Raw genomic sequence first — 17301 nt, forward strand, 5'->3', positions numbered from 1 at the left:
CCACACTCCCCTCCAGCTCCACCACACCCGGCACTTTTCCCTGCAACCGCAGGAAGTGCTACACCTGCCCCCATACCTCCTCCCTCACCCCCATCCCAGGCCCCAAGAAGACTTTCCACATCAAGCAGATGTTCACCTGCACATCTGCCAATGTGGTATACTGCATCCGCTGTACCCGGTGTGGCTTCCTCTACATCGGGGAAACCAAGCGGAGACTCGGGGACCGCTTTGCAGAACACCTACGCTCGGTTCGCAACAAACAACTGCACCTCCCAGTCGCGAACCATTTCAACTCCCCCTCCCATTCCTCAGACGACATGTCCATCCTGGGCCTCCTGCAGTGCCACAACGATGCCACCCGAAGGTTGCAGGAACAGCAACTCATATTCCGCTTGGGAACCCTGCAGCCCAATGGTATCAATGTGGATTTCACAAGTTTCAAAATCTCCCCTCCCCCCACCGCATCCCAAAACCAGTCCAACTCGTCCCTGCCTCCCTAACCTGTTCTTCCTCCCACCTATCCCCTCCTCCCACCTCAAGCCGCACCTCCATCTCCTACCGACCAACCTCATCCCGCCCCCTTGACCTGTCCGTCCTCCCTGGACTGACCTATCCCCTTCCTAACTCCCTACCTACACTCACCTTTCCTGGCCCCATTCCCGCCTCTTCGACCTGTTTGTTTCCTCTCCACCTATCCTCTCCTCTATCCCTCTTCTATCCGCCTCCCACTCTCTCCCTATTTATTTCAAAACCCCCTTCCCCTCCCCCTTTTCTGATGAAGGGTCTAGGCCCGAAACGTCAGCCTCTCTGCTCCTATGATGCTGCTTGGCCTGCTGTGTTCATCCAGCCCTGCACCTTGTTGTCCCAGACTGTTGTACCATCCTTTTTTCAGATCCCTCAAATGTTTCACACGTTTGCTGTATTTCATTTGGCGCAAAGTATTCTTTAGGCAAATTGGGTTACACAGGCAATCACTATATTTGAGAGTGGACCCAAAGATTCAAATGAGGATTTTGCTGTATTTAAATTTAGCATCAGGAACAAAAACAAAGTTGCTGGAAAAGCTCAGCAGGTGTGGCAGCATCTGTGAAGGAGAAAACAGAGTTAACGTTTCGGTGACCCTTCCTCAGGTTTTTATTTAGTATCAGCTTTGATTGAGTAGAGAGTAAACATATTCCTACTTGCGAGGTGGAGGCCAGAAGTAAAAGAACATAGCAAGCAATCGTGGTAGGAGACTCGCTAGTTAGGAGCACAGTCAGGCATTTCTGCAGTTGCGTTTGAGACTCCAGGATACTGTGTTGTCTCCCTGGTGCCAGGGTCAAGGACGTCAACTGCCACTGGAATAATGAGCAACAAATATGCAGGCAGATTGTGGAAAGATGCAACAACAGGATTATCATACTGGGTAACTTTAACGTTCCCAATATTGACTGGGACTCCCTTAGATCAAGAGGCTTAGACGGGACGGAATTTCTTGAGTGCATCCAAGAGGGTTTCTTGAAACAGTATGTGGATAATCCAACTACAGGAGGGGCCAAATTTGACCTTGTGTTGGCTAATCAGCCTGGCCAGGTGACTGACCTTTCAGTGGGACAGCATTTTGGAATCAGTGATCACAACTCCTTAAGTTTTAAGATAGCCAATGAATAAGGATAAGTCAGGACGTTGCAGGAAGGTACTAAATTGGGGGAAGGCAAATTGTCAGTATTAGGCAGGAGCTAAGGAGTTAATTGGGAGTAGCTGTTATCAGGCAAGTCCACATTTGGCATGTGGAGCAAAAGTACACACATTTTCCTCATCCAAAGTCAGTAACATGTATTCTAATTAATTGTAGTCCCAGCATTGATCCCTGTGGCACACCGCTAGTTACAGGTTGCCATCCTTAAAATGAACTCCTTGTCCTAATTCTGACTTCTATTTGTTAGACAGTCCATGCTAATTAACTAGGTCCAACACTATGGGATTTTATCTTAATTAGGCTAGCCTGCAGTACCTTAATCAAATGCCTTCTGAAAACCCAAAATTACACCCACCACTCTCTCTTTATGTACATCGCTTGTTACTTCCTCAAAAGAATTCTAGTAAATTTGTCAGGCATGATTTTCCCCTCCGTGAAGCTGTACTGTCTGCTTTATTATGGTATGTATTGCTAAATGCTCTGTGTTGAGACCATCACAGATTTTCTTTATTTTTCTCATTTTTGCGATGGAACTGTGAGCTGAAGTTAAGAATCAAACTCTGAACAGCAGTTTATCTTAAAAGTAAAACAAAAACTGGTACTAGCCTGGTAAGATAACTGCAGGTTAATTATTGTTCTAAGCACACTGCTGACATTTCACCACCAGGACATGATATGCTGGAAGACTGCCAGCTGAATATTGCATCAGTTAATCAAGAGGGGGCTGGTGCTGGCCAGTAAAGCACAGAATGTTGTAAAAACAATTGATCGAGCAGGTTTTAAAATTTTTTTGTGAAGGAAGGCTGTGAGCTCAGAGGCTGCAAGACTGAAGCCGTGTTTGAGGTTTAATCTCACTAATTTTATATTCACTTAAACAATTGATAATTTTTTGAGAAAAGAATCCCAGTTTAGAATAAACAAATAAATAAATATTCATTGGAGTTTGCATTGACTGGTGACTTCAGAGTTCAAGAAAGATACAATCCCTTTTGCCTGTATTCCAACGTATTACTCAGGGATTCTATAAAGACTTGGTATTTAACTTTGAAACAGTTATCGAATTGACAAATTACATTTCTTTTATTGTTTAAAATCTTAATTTAACCACACAGTTTCCCTGTTCTTTTTCTCTAGTGAAAGAGATTGTATTTATTTCCTCTCCTTTTAGCCCTTGACTATATAGGCAATATTACATTGTTTTATACTATAGTATTATAGAGTTTTGTAATGTTATTAATGTCTTCCATGAAGACAGATGGAAAGTATTTATTCAACTCCTCAGCCATTTCCTGGTTCCCCATTATTTCTTCAGCCTCACTCTCTAAAGGGTCTATGTTAATTTTGGCCTCTCTCTTTTCCTGTAATTAAAGAAGCTCTTGCTGTCCATTTTGATATTACTTGCAGTATACCCTAAAATTTTATCTTCTCCCACTTATTTTTTTTAGTTGTCTTTAGCACTAACCCTTGCAGCACTCCACTACTCACTACCTGCCAGTTTGAAAATGCCATGATTCTCCCTATTCTCTGCTTCCATTCAACCCTCAATCCATCTTAATATGTTACCTCCTACTCCATTATGCCTTATGTTGCGGATTAACCTTTGCCTGACACCTTATCAAATGTGTTTTAGGAACGCAAATAAACCACATCTAACAACCTGCCTTTATAGGCTATAGTCATCATGTTCAAAACTGCAACAGATTTATTAGGCATGATTTTCTTCATGAAACCATGTTGGCTGTCTGATATATGATTTGATATCCAACATACCGTACGTACTCGAGTAAAAGTTGATGTCAAAGTCAACCCCCTATTTTTGGCCAAAACCTGTTGAATTTTCCATATATCCCGTGTAAACATCAACCCTCGTCTTTCATAGATAATTTGGATTTTAAGGCAAGTGCTGGATGGTGTTTGTTCTCATCTGTCAAAGAACCTTCCCAAGTGCAGCTTTACTCCGACAATGGGGATGAAAATTGGATTCAGCATTTTAAGTTTTAAACAGTAATAGGTTAGTGACCTGCAGGTGGAGATAAAGTGCTGCCATCCAGTCTCCCAGGTTTAGTGGAAATTTGTTTTCGACTCCGGAAAACTGGGATACTGTGGTATTTTAACAGCAGATTTCTTTTCATCAGGTTTCATTCCTTTGTCGGAGTTTCAAAAGAATGAACCTGGTAATTGAGAGAGCTCGGATCCACTGACTTACTGTTTCACTGAGGGTGACAAACTGCTTTTGGACACGGGAGAAAATGGAAACGATTCAGGGTTACTTTGTGAAAGAATAATCAGGTTTTAAATTTACAGGGAGAATAATCAATTTGTTCTGTGTGCTGACAATTAGCAAACACTCACATGAGCTGTGATGCTATGACAGATTATGCCTTTCACAGCGCTGGATCACAGAAGTCCCAGTAATTACCGTAATTTGTTGTGTTTTCTTCATTTGTTTGGAGATCACTTGGGTTCCTGCTACTGATATAGTATTTTGGACTGTAGCATGAATTTCAGACCCTCAAAGTAGCGCCCATCTAGTAGTTGACCCATAAATTTAACCTTAAAAAAGTCTGAAAATTCAATTTTACATGAATATATAGGTAATCTCTTGAACAAGATGCTTAGTCAGATTTAGTTTTCTTTTTATTTCAAACTCATGGCCTTGCTGATGATCAATAAATGCAGCAAACATACCTTTTTTTCAATCATATTAATACACTTAACTCACATGTAATAAGTATTCCTTAATAAGAGATTTCAGCGACTTCCTGATAAGTTATCAGGATAACCAGCTTATCATCACTTGAAGAAATTTCTTCACTCAAAACAGTAAGCATATAGAGCTCATTGCTGCAGGGAGTTGTTAAGGCAAATAAAAGAGATACATTTAAGAGGAAGAAAGATGAGCATGAGACAAAAGGGAATAGAGGGCTATACTGACAAGGTTTGGATGAGCAATGATGGGAGGAGCTACAAGCAGAGCATAAACACCAGGATGGTTTGTTCCTCGTCATTTGTTATATGCAATTTTATTAAGAGCATAAAAGCAGTCCCCAGGTTATTAATGGTTTCTATTCGAGTACATTTGTAAGTTGGAACACAACAACAATATAAAATAGATGCTCGTAAGTATGAGCGTTCACAAGTTAGATGTTTATAAATTGGGGACCATCTATTGTTACTCAATGTGACAATGAGTTCTGAGGTGAATCATACAAATGCATTAAATCAAGAGCATAATAAGAACATGAGGGAGAAAGGAATAGAAAGACATTAATGGAATGAGAAAAGTGGAGAGTCTACAGCACAAAAAAAAGAGGTCCTTTGGCCCATCATGTCCGTGCTGCTCAGAAAAAGGAATCTAACTATTTTAACCACATTTTCCAGCACTTGGCCCATGGGCCTTGCATACTTGGCATCACAAGTGCGCATCTAACTGAAATATTATGCGGGTTTCTGCCTCTACCATCCTTACAGGCAGTGAGTTTCAGATTGCCACCATCTTCTGGGTGAAAGTTTTTCCTTACATCTCCTCTTAACCTGCTGCCCCTTGCCTTAAGTGAGGAAACTCATTTGGAAGCAAAACACCAGCTTGGAGTATTTCAGCTGATTAGCCTGTTTTTGCCCTGCATGTCTGAATACATTTCCTTTATTGGAGTTCACTGAATATATGTGGAATTTATTCAATTTCCATAACATCGTACTTGTCAGTGACAAAGCTGAAAGGTTCTTGCTCCAAGCTGTTTCACACACAAGACATACAGCAGTGTTCATCTTGTCTAACATATGTGGTTTCATTACACTGCAAAGACCAATTTGGCTCCAATACACAAATGCAGCCAATGCACAGACACCATCTGATATGACTGAAGAAAACAGGATGATTGCTAGCTTTTATTAATCATCAGCAAGCCCATTAGTTCATAAAGAGGAAACTAAATGTGGTTAAGCATACTTGCACAAGAGATACTGTGGCACAAATCACAAGAGTGACATTCTGAGAAAGTAACAAATACTGCATTTAAAAAAAAATTGCAAGTCGAGAATGAGTGTCACAGTTCGACAGACTTGCTGTAAAAACAGTTCAGGCCAGGGCACAATGTTGGACATTTCCAAGTCCAGTCCACCTCACTGTTGGAAAAGCCACAGCCACTACAAATGATAATTTATTTCCTATTGTTCAGTGAGGTCAGTGGTGAACACTTTGATGATGTGTATTTTTAAAAGACACAAGTTGCTTTATATTGGGAATACATGAGAGATTATCAATCATCTTCCAGCTGAAAACAATTGGCAGTTCTCAATACTGCACAAATACCTCCACTTGAAAACATTTTATTTCTTGCACTAGACTTTACACGTATGCAGCCTTGTTCTTGTCATCTCAAATGCTGGAAAAGTCCGCTTCTAAGGATGCGATTTTTGATGGCAGTGTACTTGTATTTCCTTAACTCAAACAAATCCAAGTAAATCTTTAAGGTATGTTTTGTATTGCCTCAATAGCATTCACGTGCTCCCATTGTGGTATTTGAACACTTAAAAAAGCTGCAGGAGGTTATGGATTTCCCAAATGTCTGATGTTTATAAAAGGAGACAAACATAGGAATGATGGAGACTGCATAGTGGGGGAGCAGAGACCGGTTGATATGAACCTGTGTTTGTCAAAGTTGACCATGAACATGGAAGATAAAACATTTGAAGTGACACAGCATTCACACCCTGCAGATAGGAATGGAGCGAAACAGTGTGATGTCTGAAGCGCATTGAGCATATGTTCCAGGAGGAACGAGTGGTTGACACGGCTGAAGGTAGTCCAGAAATTTTTTTTAAAAATGAGAAGACACAAATCCAAATGTATCAGAACACATTAATGACACTGACTCATCTAATTTAAATAGGAAGGGATGGAAGTCAACAGTGTGATGCTGAACTTGAGAAAAAGGGAACTCAGGAGGGACAGTAGTTGATAGGAGATTGATGACAGCAGTTTGAAAGGATGCAAGAGTAATTCTAGAAGTATTGGATTGATTGATGTCAACAAGCCTTAAACTGAAACTGGTAAGTCAAAGAAAGAAGACAGGGGACTGTGTAATCAGAGTCTCCAACTTCAACATCCAAGCCGTCCACAAGCTCCTCATAATTGAGACATTAGCTAAGAACGGACACAGACTGAAAGTTACTTCTAATAATGTTCCTCCTATGACTGATGCGACCACCAAACCAAACTTGTCAACCAAACTGATAACCATTATCCAATAGTGTCACTAATTACAAGGGTGGATGTATTCTTTCACCATTATTACATCTCCTGTCTTCCCAAAACATTGGGCATGCAATAGCAACTGATTGGACGCGGGCATCATCCAAAACTCCAAAACTGAATAATATATCTACCTCTCTCAGACACTCAAATAATTTTCATGATATCAATATGCACTTGACTGCAGTGCATAAAAGCCAAAGTTTGAGGTGGCTTCATACCTAATTTGCAATTTTAATTTGATTATATTGGGTCTGAAACTAAAACTGACAGCAACAGCACCAGCAAAATACAGGAGGCAGATCAGACTGCTGAGCAGAAAGGTTTTTTGATAAGCATATTGTTTTCCTGATCATACATATTAAGCACTACCAGTCAAAATGACTGCTTCTTCTAGAATTATGGCAACGACTGTAGTAGACAGTGAAGGTGGTTATCTCAGAGTACAACAGGACAGTAATCAGCTAAGCCATGGGCCAAAGAGTTGCGGATGGAGTTTAATTTAGATAAACGTGAAGTGTTGCATTTTGGTAAGGCAAAACGGGGCAGGACTTATTCAGTTAATGGCAGGGCCCTGGGGAATGTTGCTGAACAAAGAGACCTTTTGGTGCAGGTGCATAGTTCCTCAAAAAGGTGGAGTCGCAGGGAGACAGGATAGTGAAGGTGGCTTTTGGCATGCTTGCCTTCATTGGTCAGTGCAATCAGCATAGGAGTTGGGATGTCATGTTGCTGCTGTACAGGACATTGGTTAGGCCATCTTTGGAATACTATGCTCAGTTCTGGTCTCCCTGCTACAGGAAAGGTGTTGTTAAACTGGAAAGGATTAAAAAAAAAACATTTACAATGATGTTAGATAACAAGGTGTAGAGCTGGATTAACACAGCAGGCCAAGCAGCATCAGAGGAGCAGGAAAGCTGACGTTTCGGGCCTAGACCCTTCTTCAGAAAATTCCTACGATCTCTTTACAAGGATGTTGCCAGCATTAGAGGGTTTGAGCAAGAGGGAGAGGCTGAATAGGCTGGGACTATTTTCCCCTAGACTGTTGAAGGCTGGGGGTGATCTTATAGAGATTTATAAGATCATGAGGGCATGGATAGGCTGAATAACCTAGGTCTTTTTCCCAAGGTGGGCGTTCAAAACTAGAGGGCATAGGTTTAAGGGGAAACAGCAAAGACTTAAAAGGGATAGGAGGTAACTGTTTCATGTAGAAGCTGTGCGTGTATGTAACGAGCTGCCAGAGGAAGTGGTAGAAGCAGGTATAATTACAACATTTTCAAAGGCATCTGGACAGGTACACGAATCGGAAGGGTTTCAGAGGGATATGGGTCAAATGGGACTAGATTAATTTAGCATATCTGGTTGGCATGGGCAAGTTGGATTGAAGGGTCTGTTTCTGTGCTGCATAACTATGACTCTAACACACCAAGGCTCCTTCGACAATACTTTCCAAATCCATGAATTCCACAACCTGGATGGCAAATGCATGGAACCTTCAACATGTATAATTTGTTGTGCCTCCCTAATCCACTGTCCTTTCAGTTTTCTGTTCAGTGGTTCCGCATTGATTTCTACTCATATTTTCTTACACCATCCATTTTTGATGGTTTTAGTTTCCACTTGGAAATTCATGTTTACATTTGGCATGTCCAAGTTCCAAGTCAAAATAAGGTCTTTACTCAGTTGCAGAATAAATTGTGTTGAACATATTTGATGTTTTTGATGGCTTACCAAGTTTCATCAGAACTTTAAATCACTAACATAGCATGGAAACGAATAGCTTACATTTGACTCATACTATTTTGGCTTGACTCCCAGCAAAGGCGAGTTTGCCTGATTAGGGTATCCGTGAATCACAAAAAGCTAGCATTCAAGTTCAGCAGGTTATAGAGAAAGCAGACGCACTATTTCAAAGGGAATGGAGTGTGAAAATTGTGATGTTTTGCTAAAACTATAGACAGACCACAGGTGAAATACTATAAACGGTTTTAGGTCTCTTATCAAAAGTTAAGATGTACTGGCATTAGACGCAGAGAAGGTTCACTAGGATAATACAGGGTATGAAGGGATTGTCATACAAGGAGAGGTCAAGTAGGTAGTGCTTCTACTTATTGAAATTTAGGAAAATGAATATTTCAATAAGGTTGCCATTCAAGATACAGGAGATGTGGACTAGGTTCAAATGGTTTTTGCTAGAATTCAGACGAATGAGGGGGGAGAAATTGCAGAGTCTTATAAAATTCGATCAGGACCGGACAAGGTAGATGCAGGGAGGACATTACCGATGGTGGATGTGTCCAGAACCAGGGGTCACAGTATGATGATTTAGGATGGAGATGAGGAGACATTTCTTCACCCAGTGAGTGGTGAGCCTGTGGAATTCATTACCACAGTAAGTAGTTGATGCCAAAACATTCAATGTATTCAACAGGTGACTAGACATAGCACTTGGGACGAATTGGATCAAAGGATATGGGGAGAAAGCAGGATTAGGCTAGTTTTTCTGATGAAGGGTCTAGGCCCGAAACATCAGCCTTTCTGCTCCTATGATGCTGCTTAGCCTGCTGGGTTCATCCAGCTCTGCACCTTGTTGTCTAGGATTAGGCGAGTGTTGGACAATCAGCCACGATCGTCAAGAATGGCACAGCAGGTTCAAAGGGCCGAACTGCTGCCTCCTGCTTCTATCTTTTGTGTTTCCACATTTCTATGAAAGGTTATTTCTCCCTTGTGGGAGAGTCCAGGACCAGAGTGGATAATCTTATAAGGGCTCGCACATTTAAGACAGATGAGAAGATATTTCTTTTGTCAGAGGTTAGAGACTCTGTGGAACTCTTCACCTCAGAGGACTGTTGAGGCTGAATCACTAAGTATATTCAAGGCTGAGAGGCAGAATTTTAAATCTGAAGAGAATCAAAGGTTTAGGAAAAAGCAGAAAGTGAAATTGAGGATTATAAAATCAGCCATGATTTCACTCAAAGTCAGATGGGTTGAATGGCCTCCTTCTGCTCCTACATCTTAACCTATTTAATCAATGTACATTCACTATTGTTGGTTCAAAATCTTGCAACCCTTGCCCAACAGCACTGTGGGCATACCTACCATAACTCCTGGATTCACCTCAGTTCAAGGTAGCAGCTCACCACTAAGCCCTCAAGAGCAACTAGCGATGGGCAATAAATGAAAGCTTCGCCAAAAAGAAGAAGGGTCTAGGCCCAAAACGTCAACCGTCCTGCTCCTCCGATGCTGCTTGGCCTGCTGTGTTCATCCAGTTCTACACCTTGTTGTCTGTTATCCCACATCCTATGAATGATTTTAAAAAATTCACCCCAGATACTGGTGTGCAGAAGAAAAATTGAGTTGCACCACAAGCAAAGCTTGACATAATCCACAGGGAAACTATACTAACTATAACTTCGAACAGGAAGAATGCAACTCAATAAAATACACCCACAAATCTAAAAAGATATAGCAAAGAATTTGTGGTATTGAATTTTGTCTTACATGTTTCAAATGACAATCGGGAAATGGGGTAAGTGCTTAAGTCGATCAGATGACAGGAAGTATAAGGCAGCATTTGCTAGAGACTGAGAATAATGATTCAGGTGTAGTTATGTTGTGATAGCCAGTGAACATTGAAATATTGTCAATAAAGTAAGCACAATATACGAAAACCCATTTAAATAAAAATAGCTATAAGTAGCCCTTTGAAATTGGGACAGACTTGTGATGTTCGTTTCACAACCTTCCAACACTCTGCTGCCTGCATGAACATCATTTGCTTGAAATTTGATCTCAATAAACAGAAACAACTTTGAATAGACAGTTCAGGAATCGCTTCCAGGTTAAAATTCTAACTACTTAACACACACAAATGTTTTGCTATCAGCATCAATTCCCAACGAAGTGTACTCCAAGACAAACAGTCCTGATTCCCAAACCAATCTCCAACTCACTGGACAGTCACATGTCTATTTGGGATCAAGGTAAACTCAGAAGGCTATGCTTAGGGTTTTTCCAGGAATTAATGAAAAAAACCTCATTTACATTTAACTTATAACAGCTTTCATGACTAGAGTGTATTCCAAAGTGTTTTATAGTCAATTCAGCACTTCATCACCATTGTAAAATAGAAAAGGCAGCAGACAGCAACATTCCACAAATAACAAAAGGTGATAATAAATAAATCATCATTTTACTGATTTTAGTTCAGGGATAAATGTTGCCTAAGGTATTTTAGAAAACTTCCCTTCTGTTTTTCAAACAATGCTGAGAGACCTGATGTGTTCAGCTGAGGGGTTAGACAGGGCTTCAATTTATTTTCTCATCTGAAAGACTGTCTCCAAAAGTGCACTGTTCCCATATTAGTACAAGAGAGTATTCACCAAGATTATATATTCAAATTCCTACATGGAACTTAAGAGTCCATAGAGATGTACAGCACAGAAAGAGACCTTTTGGTCCAACTCGTCCATGCTGACGCTTTCTTCACTATCCTGTCTCACTACTTGGGCACTTTAGATCAGGTACAGCATCATTGGATGCAAACAGGTTCCCTCCAGTCTGCAAGATCACATGTTTCACCCGCAACCTCACATTTATTGCACTGGAATGACACATCCTCGTTCTCAAACCTCACACCTTGTCACCAGAAAGAAATCTCCAATTGATGCTCAATGGGAAAGGTTTTATATTAGAACATAGAACATAGAACATTACAGCGCAGTACAGGCCCTTCGGCCCTCGATGTTGCGCCGACCTGTGAAACCTATCTGAAGCCCATCTAAACTAAACTATTCCATTATCATCCATATGTTTATCCAATGAACATTTAAATGCCCTTAAAGTGGGCGAGTCTACTATTTTTGCAGGCAGGGCATTCCATGCCCTTACTACTCTCCGAGTAAAGAACCTACCTCTGACATCTGTCCTATATCTATCACCCCTCAATTTAAAGCTATGTCCCCTCGTGCTAGCCATCACCATCCGAGGAAAAAGGCTCCCACTGTCCACCCTATCTAATCCTCTGATCATCTTGTATGTCTCTATCAAGTCACCTCTTAACCTTCTTCTCTCTAACGAAAACAGCCTCAAGACCCTCAGCCTTTCCTCATAAGACCTTCCCTCCATACTAGGCAACATCCTGGTAAATCTCCTCTGCACCCTTTCCAATGTTTCCACATCCTTCCTATAATGCGGTGACCAGAACTGTATGCAATACTCCAAGTGCGGCCGCACCAGAGTTTTGTACAGCTGCAACATGACCTCATGGCTCCGAAACTCAATCCCTCTACCAATAAAACCTAACATACTGTACGCCTTCTTAACAATGCTATCAACCTGGGTGGCAACTTTCAGTGATCTATGCACATGGACACCGAGATCTTTCTGCTCATCCACACTACCAAGAATCTTACCATTAGCCCAGTACTCTGTATTCCTGTTATTCCTTCCAAAGTGAATCACCTCACACTTTTCCGCATTAAACTCCATTTGCCACCTCTCAGCCCAGCTCTGCAGCTTATCTATGTCCCTCTGTAACCTGCAACATCCTTCCGCACTATCCACAACTCCACCGACTTTGGTGTCATCCGCAAATTTACTAACCCATCCTTCTACGCCCTCATCCAGGTCATTTATAAAAATGACAAACAGCAGTGGCCCCAAAACAGATCCTTGAGGTACACCACTAGTAACTGAACTCCAGGATGAACATTTCCCATCAACCACCACCCTCTGTCTTCTTACAGCTAGCCAATTTCTGATCCAAACCGCTAAATCACCCTCAATCCCATGCCTCCGTATTTTCTGCAATAGCCTACCATGGGGAACCTTACCAAACGCTTTACTGAAATCCAAATACACCACATCAACCGCTTTACCCTCATCCACCTGTTTGGTCACCTTCTCAAAGAACTCAATAAGGTTTGTGAGGCACGACCTACCCTTCACAAAACCGTGTTGACTATCCCTAATCAAATTATTCCTTTCTAGATGATTATAAATCCTATCTCTTATAATCCTTTCCAACACTTTACCCACAACCGAAGTAAGGCTCACTGGTCTATAATTACCAGGGTTGTCTCTACTCCCCTTCTTGAACAAGGGGACAACATTTGCTAGTCTCCAGTCTTCTGGCACTATTCCTGAAGACAATGACGACATAAAGATCAAAGCCAAAGGCTCTGCAATCTCCTCTCTAGCTTCCCAGAGAATCCTAGGATAAATCCCATCCGGCCCAGGGGACTTATCTATTTTCACACCTTCCAGAATTGCTAACACCTCCTCCTTATGAACCTCAAACCCGTTTAGTCTAATAGACTGTATCTCAGTATTCTCCTCGACTACATTGTCTTTTTCCTGTGTGAATACTGACGAAAAATACTCATTTAGCACCTCTCCTATCTCTTCGGACTCCACGCACAACTTCCCACTACTGTCCTTGACCGGCCCCAATCTTACTCTAGTCATTCTTTTATTCCTGACATACCTATAGAAGGCTTTCGGGTTTTCCTTGATCCTACCTGCTAAAGACTTCTCATGTCCCCTCCTGGCTCTTCTTAGCTCTCTCTTTAGGTCCTTCCTGGCTAACTTGTAACTCTCAAGCGCCCTAACTGAGCCTTCATGCCTCATCTCTACATAAGCCTCCTTCTTCCTCTTGACAAGAGATTCAACTTCTTTAGTAAACCACGGTTCCCTCGCTCAACCACTTCCTCCCTGCCTGACAGGTACATACTTCTCAAGGACACGCAGTAGCTGTTCCTTGAACAAGCTCCACATTTCAATTGTGCCCAGCCCCTGCAGTTTCCTTCTCCATCCTATACATCCTAAATCTTGCCTCATCGCCTCATAATTGCCTTTCCCCCAGCTATAACTCTTGCCCTGCGTTATATACCAATCCCTATTGCTCACCTATGTTGACTAGAAATTGGCACGAGATTGAGTTCAACACCTTCAAATTGTGAACCAACTCCCATTTATCCCCTTTCTTTTAGCTTGTTGCATTCTTTCTCGCTGAGTCCTCTCAACCTTCCCCCCACCCAAGTGGGACCATCTTCTCCCTTGGGTCTGGCAGTTGGACACCACTGTTCTGTCATTTCGATCACTTAGTCTGAACTATCAACATCTTTTCTCCACCAGTACTCTGCACCCCGCCACAACCTCACCGCCCCTACTCCCCCCATGCCGCCCCCGCGCGCCCCCCCCCCCCCGCCAACTACAGCGTGGGTGCTGCCCCACCCCCAACACTTCACTTCAGCTCTGATGGGGGGGGGAGGGTGGAGTGGGTGGGGGGTTTTCTGGACTTGAGATGTGGTCTCTCCATGGATGCTGTCCGACCCTCTGATCTCCAGCATTTGTTGTTTTCAGTACAGATTCCAGCATCTGCAATAATTTGCTCCTAGAAAAACTAGGGTTGTTTTCTTTGAAGCAGCATGCATAGATAGAGTTGACAGTCAGAATCTTTCTCCCCCAGAGCTGAAATATCTAACTCATGAGGTCATGCATTTAAGGTAAGGGGGGAAAGTTCAAAAGAGACATGAGGGGCACTTTTTTTTAAAAAAAGAACACAGGGTGGTTGGTGTCTGGACAGTGCTACCAGGGTGGTGGAGGCAGATAAGATAGGGGCATTTAACGGGCTTTCAGATAAGCACATGAATATGCAAGGAAAGGAGGGATATGGACCAAGGTCAGGCACAAGGGTTTATTTAATTTGGCATCATCCTTGGCACAACATCGTGGGCTGATGGGCCTGTTCCTGTGCTGTACTGTTCTATGTTCTATTGCGTAAACTCATTTCGCACTTCAAATCTAATCCAGGGTGACAGAACAACAGTCCCTAAAGTGAAAACTATAATGAAGGAAACAAGTACACGTTTAGTGAAGAGAGATAACAAGCTGTAGAGCTGGATGAACACAGCAGGCCAAGCAGCATCAGAGGAGCAGGAAAGCTGACGTTTCGGGCCTAGACCCTTCTGAAGAAGGGATTAGGCCCGAAATGTCAGCCTTCCTGCTCGGCCTGCTGTGTTCATCCAGCTCTACAGCTTGTTATCTCAGATTCTCCAGCATCTGCAGTTCCTACTATCTCTGAAACACATTTAGTGAACTTAGGATGGATGCATTGGGAAAAAAAAAAACAGGTAGGCAGAAATATCATTTAGCAATGGGCAGTCTTTCAAGAAATAAGATGGAAAATGCTGGAGCTACTCAGAGGGTCTGGCAGCATCTCTGGAGAGACAAACAGAATTAACATTTAAAGTCTGATATGGGCTTCTGCAGAAATTTTCTTTTTGTGCTTGCTTCAAAAATCCAATGCCCGCAGGATATTCCCCTTACGTTAGAGTTTCACCGAAAGATAGCAAGAAGCATAAGTGACATGCGAAAAGCTTTACTATTTAAAAAAAAACCAACAGGTAGCTAGGATTTCAAAGATTGGCAGGAATATTGGTAAAGAGCAGGGAAGTAGGATAAATTGGATTACAGTTTGGAACAGCTAGTACAGAATTGCTGGGTCAAATCATCTCTTTCTGTGCTGCATTCTATAAGTCTATATTACCCACTCACTCAAACCCCAATGGAGACTGATTTTGTTGCCAATTCTTAAAACATTTCAATGAGACTAAATTACAGAGCGTGCAGCGCGCACTCCAGAAAAAAAGGAAATTATGCACCAGGTAATTTGTTTTCAAATTAGATCACTCACTTAGAATTCAGAAGAATCAGGCTAATCTTAGGAATAAATCTATGTCTTCCCTGTGTATACAGTAAACATCCAGAGAAAGCACATTGCTTGCTTTGAGAATGTCATCTAATGCAGCGATGATTCAGAACTTTTTTTAAAAAAGATACAGGTGCTAATTATTTTTAAAACATACTTTTAACTTAATGTGGTTCAAATATTTAGGAAAATAAGTGTACAGGTATTTAATTTCATGAGTGCCTGAACGTAGCCTACTGGTGACAAAGCTAGTTATACAATAAGATGTTGTTAAACTTGAAAGGGTGCAGAAAATATTTCCAAGGGTGTTGTCAGGGTTGGAGGGTTTCAGCTAAAGGGGGTAGCTGAATAGGCTGAGGGGTGATCTTGTAGAGGTTTATAAAATCATGAGGGGCATGGATAGGGTGAATAGTCAAGGTCTTTTTCCCAGGGTAGGTGAATCCAAAACTAGAGGGCAAATTTTAAGGTGAGAGGGGAAAGATTTAAAAGGGAACTAATGGGCAGCTTTTTCATGCAGATGGTGGTGCATGTATGGAATGACCTGCCAAAGGAAGGAGGAGGAGACTGGTGCAATCACAACATTTAGAGAGCATCTGGATGGGTACATGAATAGGAAGGGTTTCAGGGGATATGGACCAAATGCCTGCAAATAGGACTAGATTTATTTAGGTTATCTGGTCAGTATGGACGAGTTCAACCAAAAGGTTATGTGTGAGATGTACAACTCTGACTGTATTCAAATCAAACACCATCCTGCAAAAGCACTGTAGTTATAAACTCAGAACTGTTCACGCCAAATTTGGATAAGGAGAGGGCATGGTGGTTGGATAGTGAGAGTGGTGGAAAAGGCAAAGTAGTTCAAAGATAAATAAATCCATAATTCAGAATTCTATCCCTTCAGTTTTGGCCACTTGTACAACTCAACCCTTCCAAAGGCTAGGTTGAAATTCAACAGTATAATCAGTAGTACAACAGTTGACAAGAGCATATTTAAGCACATGACTAAGCTCAAATCCTAGAAATTACTACAGATGACACTGACATTTTCACAATGTTTGTAAAGAACTTGCACTTGTTCAGTACTTTTCTGAAACTTCAATGTCCAAAAGTGCTTCACAGCTAACTAAAAAGGGTAAAGTCACCATAGTCTTACCACAACATAGGGCTGTAATCTCTTTAGAGTAAGACAACCGGTGATGTTTTAACTTGGAGTTACCACACTTCAAGCAAGGGGAGAGATTGAGAAGCAGAGTTCTTCACTGTCATCTCAGCCAGTGCAGGAATTGAACTCATGGCGGTAACATCGGTTTAGATTGTAAACCGGCCGTCTAGCCAACCGGGCTGACTGAACCTCTTCACAGCCAAGTAAATACAACCACGACTACATTCCAAATTATGTACAGAATAATTTGCAGCTGATTTGTCTACACTTTAACAAAGGAGTACCCTCTCATTAAATGTTCTAAAAGGCTATCAAGTGTCACTTGACTGAACATTTGTTCAATACAATTTTGTTCCAGACATGAGCGCTGATCCAGACGTAAAAACTAGAGGCATCACCGAACTTACTTGCCTATGAGAGACGTGATGCAAAATGTCCACAAGATAAAACAATGTTACATGTTAAAACAAAGGTGAAGAAGGTCCGGGGGGGGGGGG

The 17301-nt window shown here is 41.8% G+C and overlaps 1 non-coding gene across 1 annotated transcript in view; it reads right to left on the reverse strand.

The window, feature by feature from the left end:
- The window catches only part of rab22a, a 39640-nt gene that overhangs the window by 21081 nt on the left and 1258 nt on the right, over positions 1-17301 (reverse strand). The gene's annotated exons all lie outside the window — the stretch shown is intronic.

Source organism: Rhincodon typus, chromosome 19 (assembly GCF_021869965.1).
Source record: "Rhincodon typus isolate 14 chromosome 19, sRhiTyp1.1, whole genome shotgun sequence".
Classification (NCBI taxonomy): Eukaryota; Metazoa; Chordata; class Chondrichthyes; order Orectolobiformes; family Rhincodontidae; genus Rhincodon; species Rhincodon typus.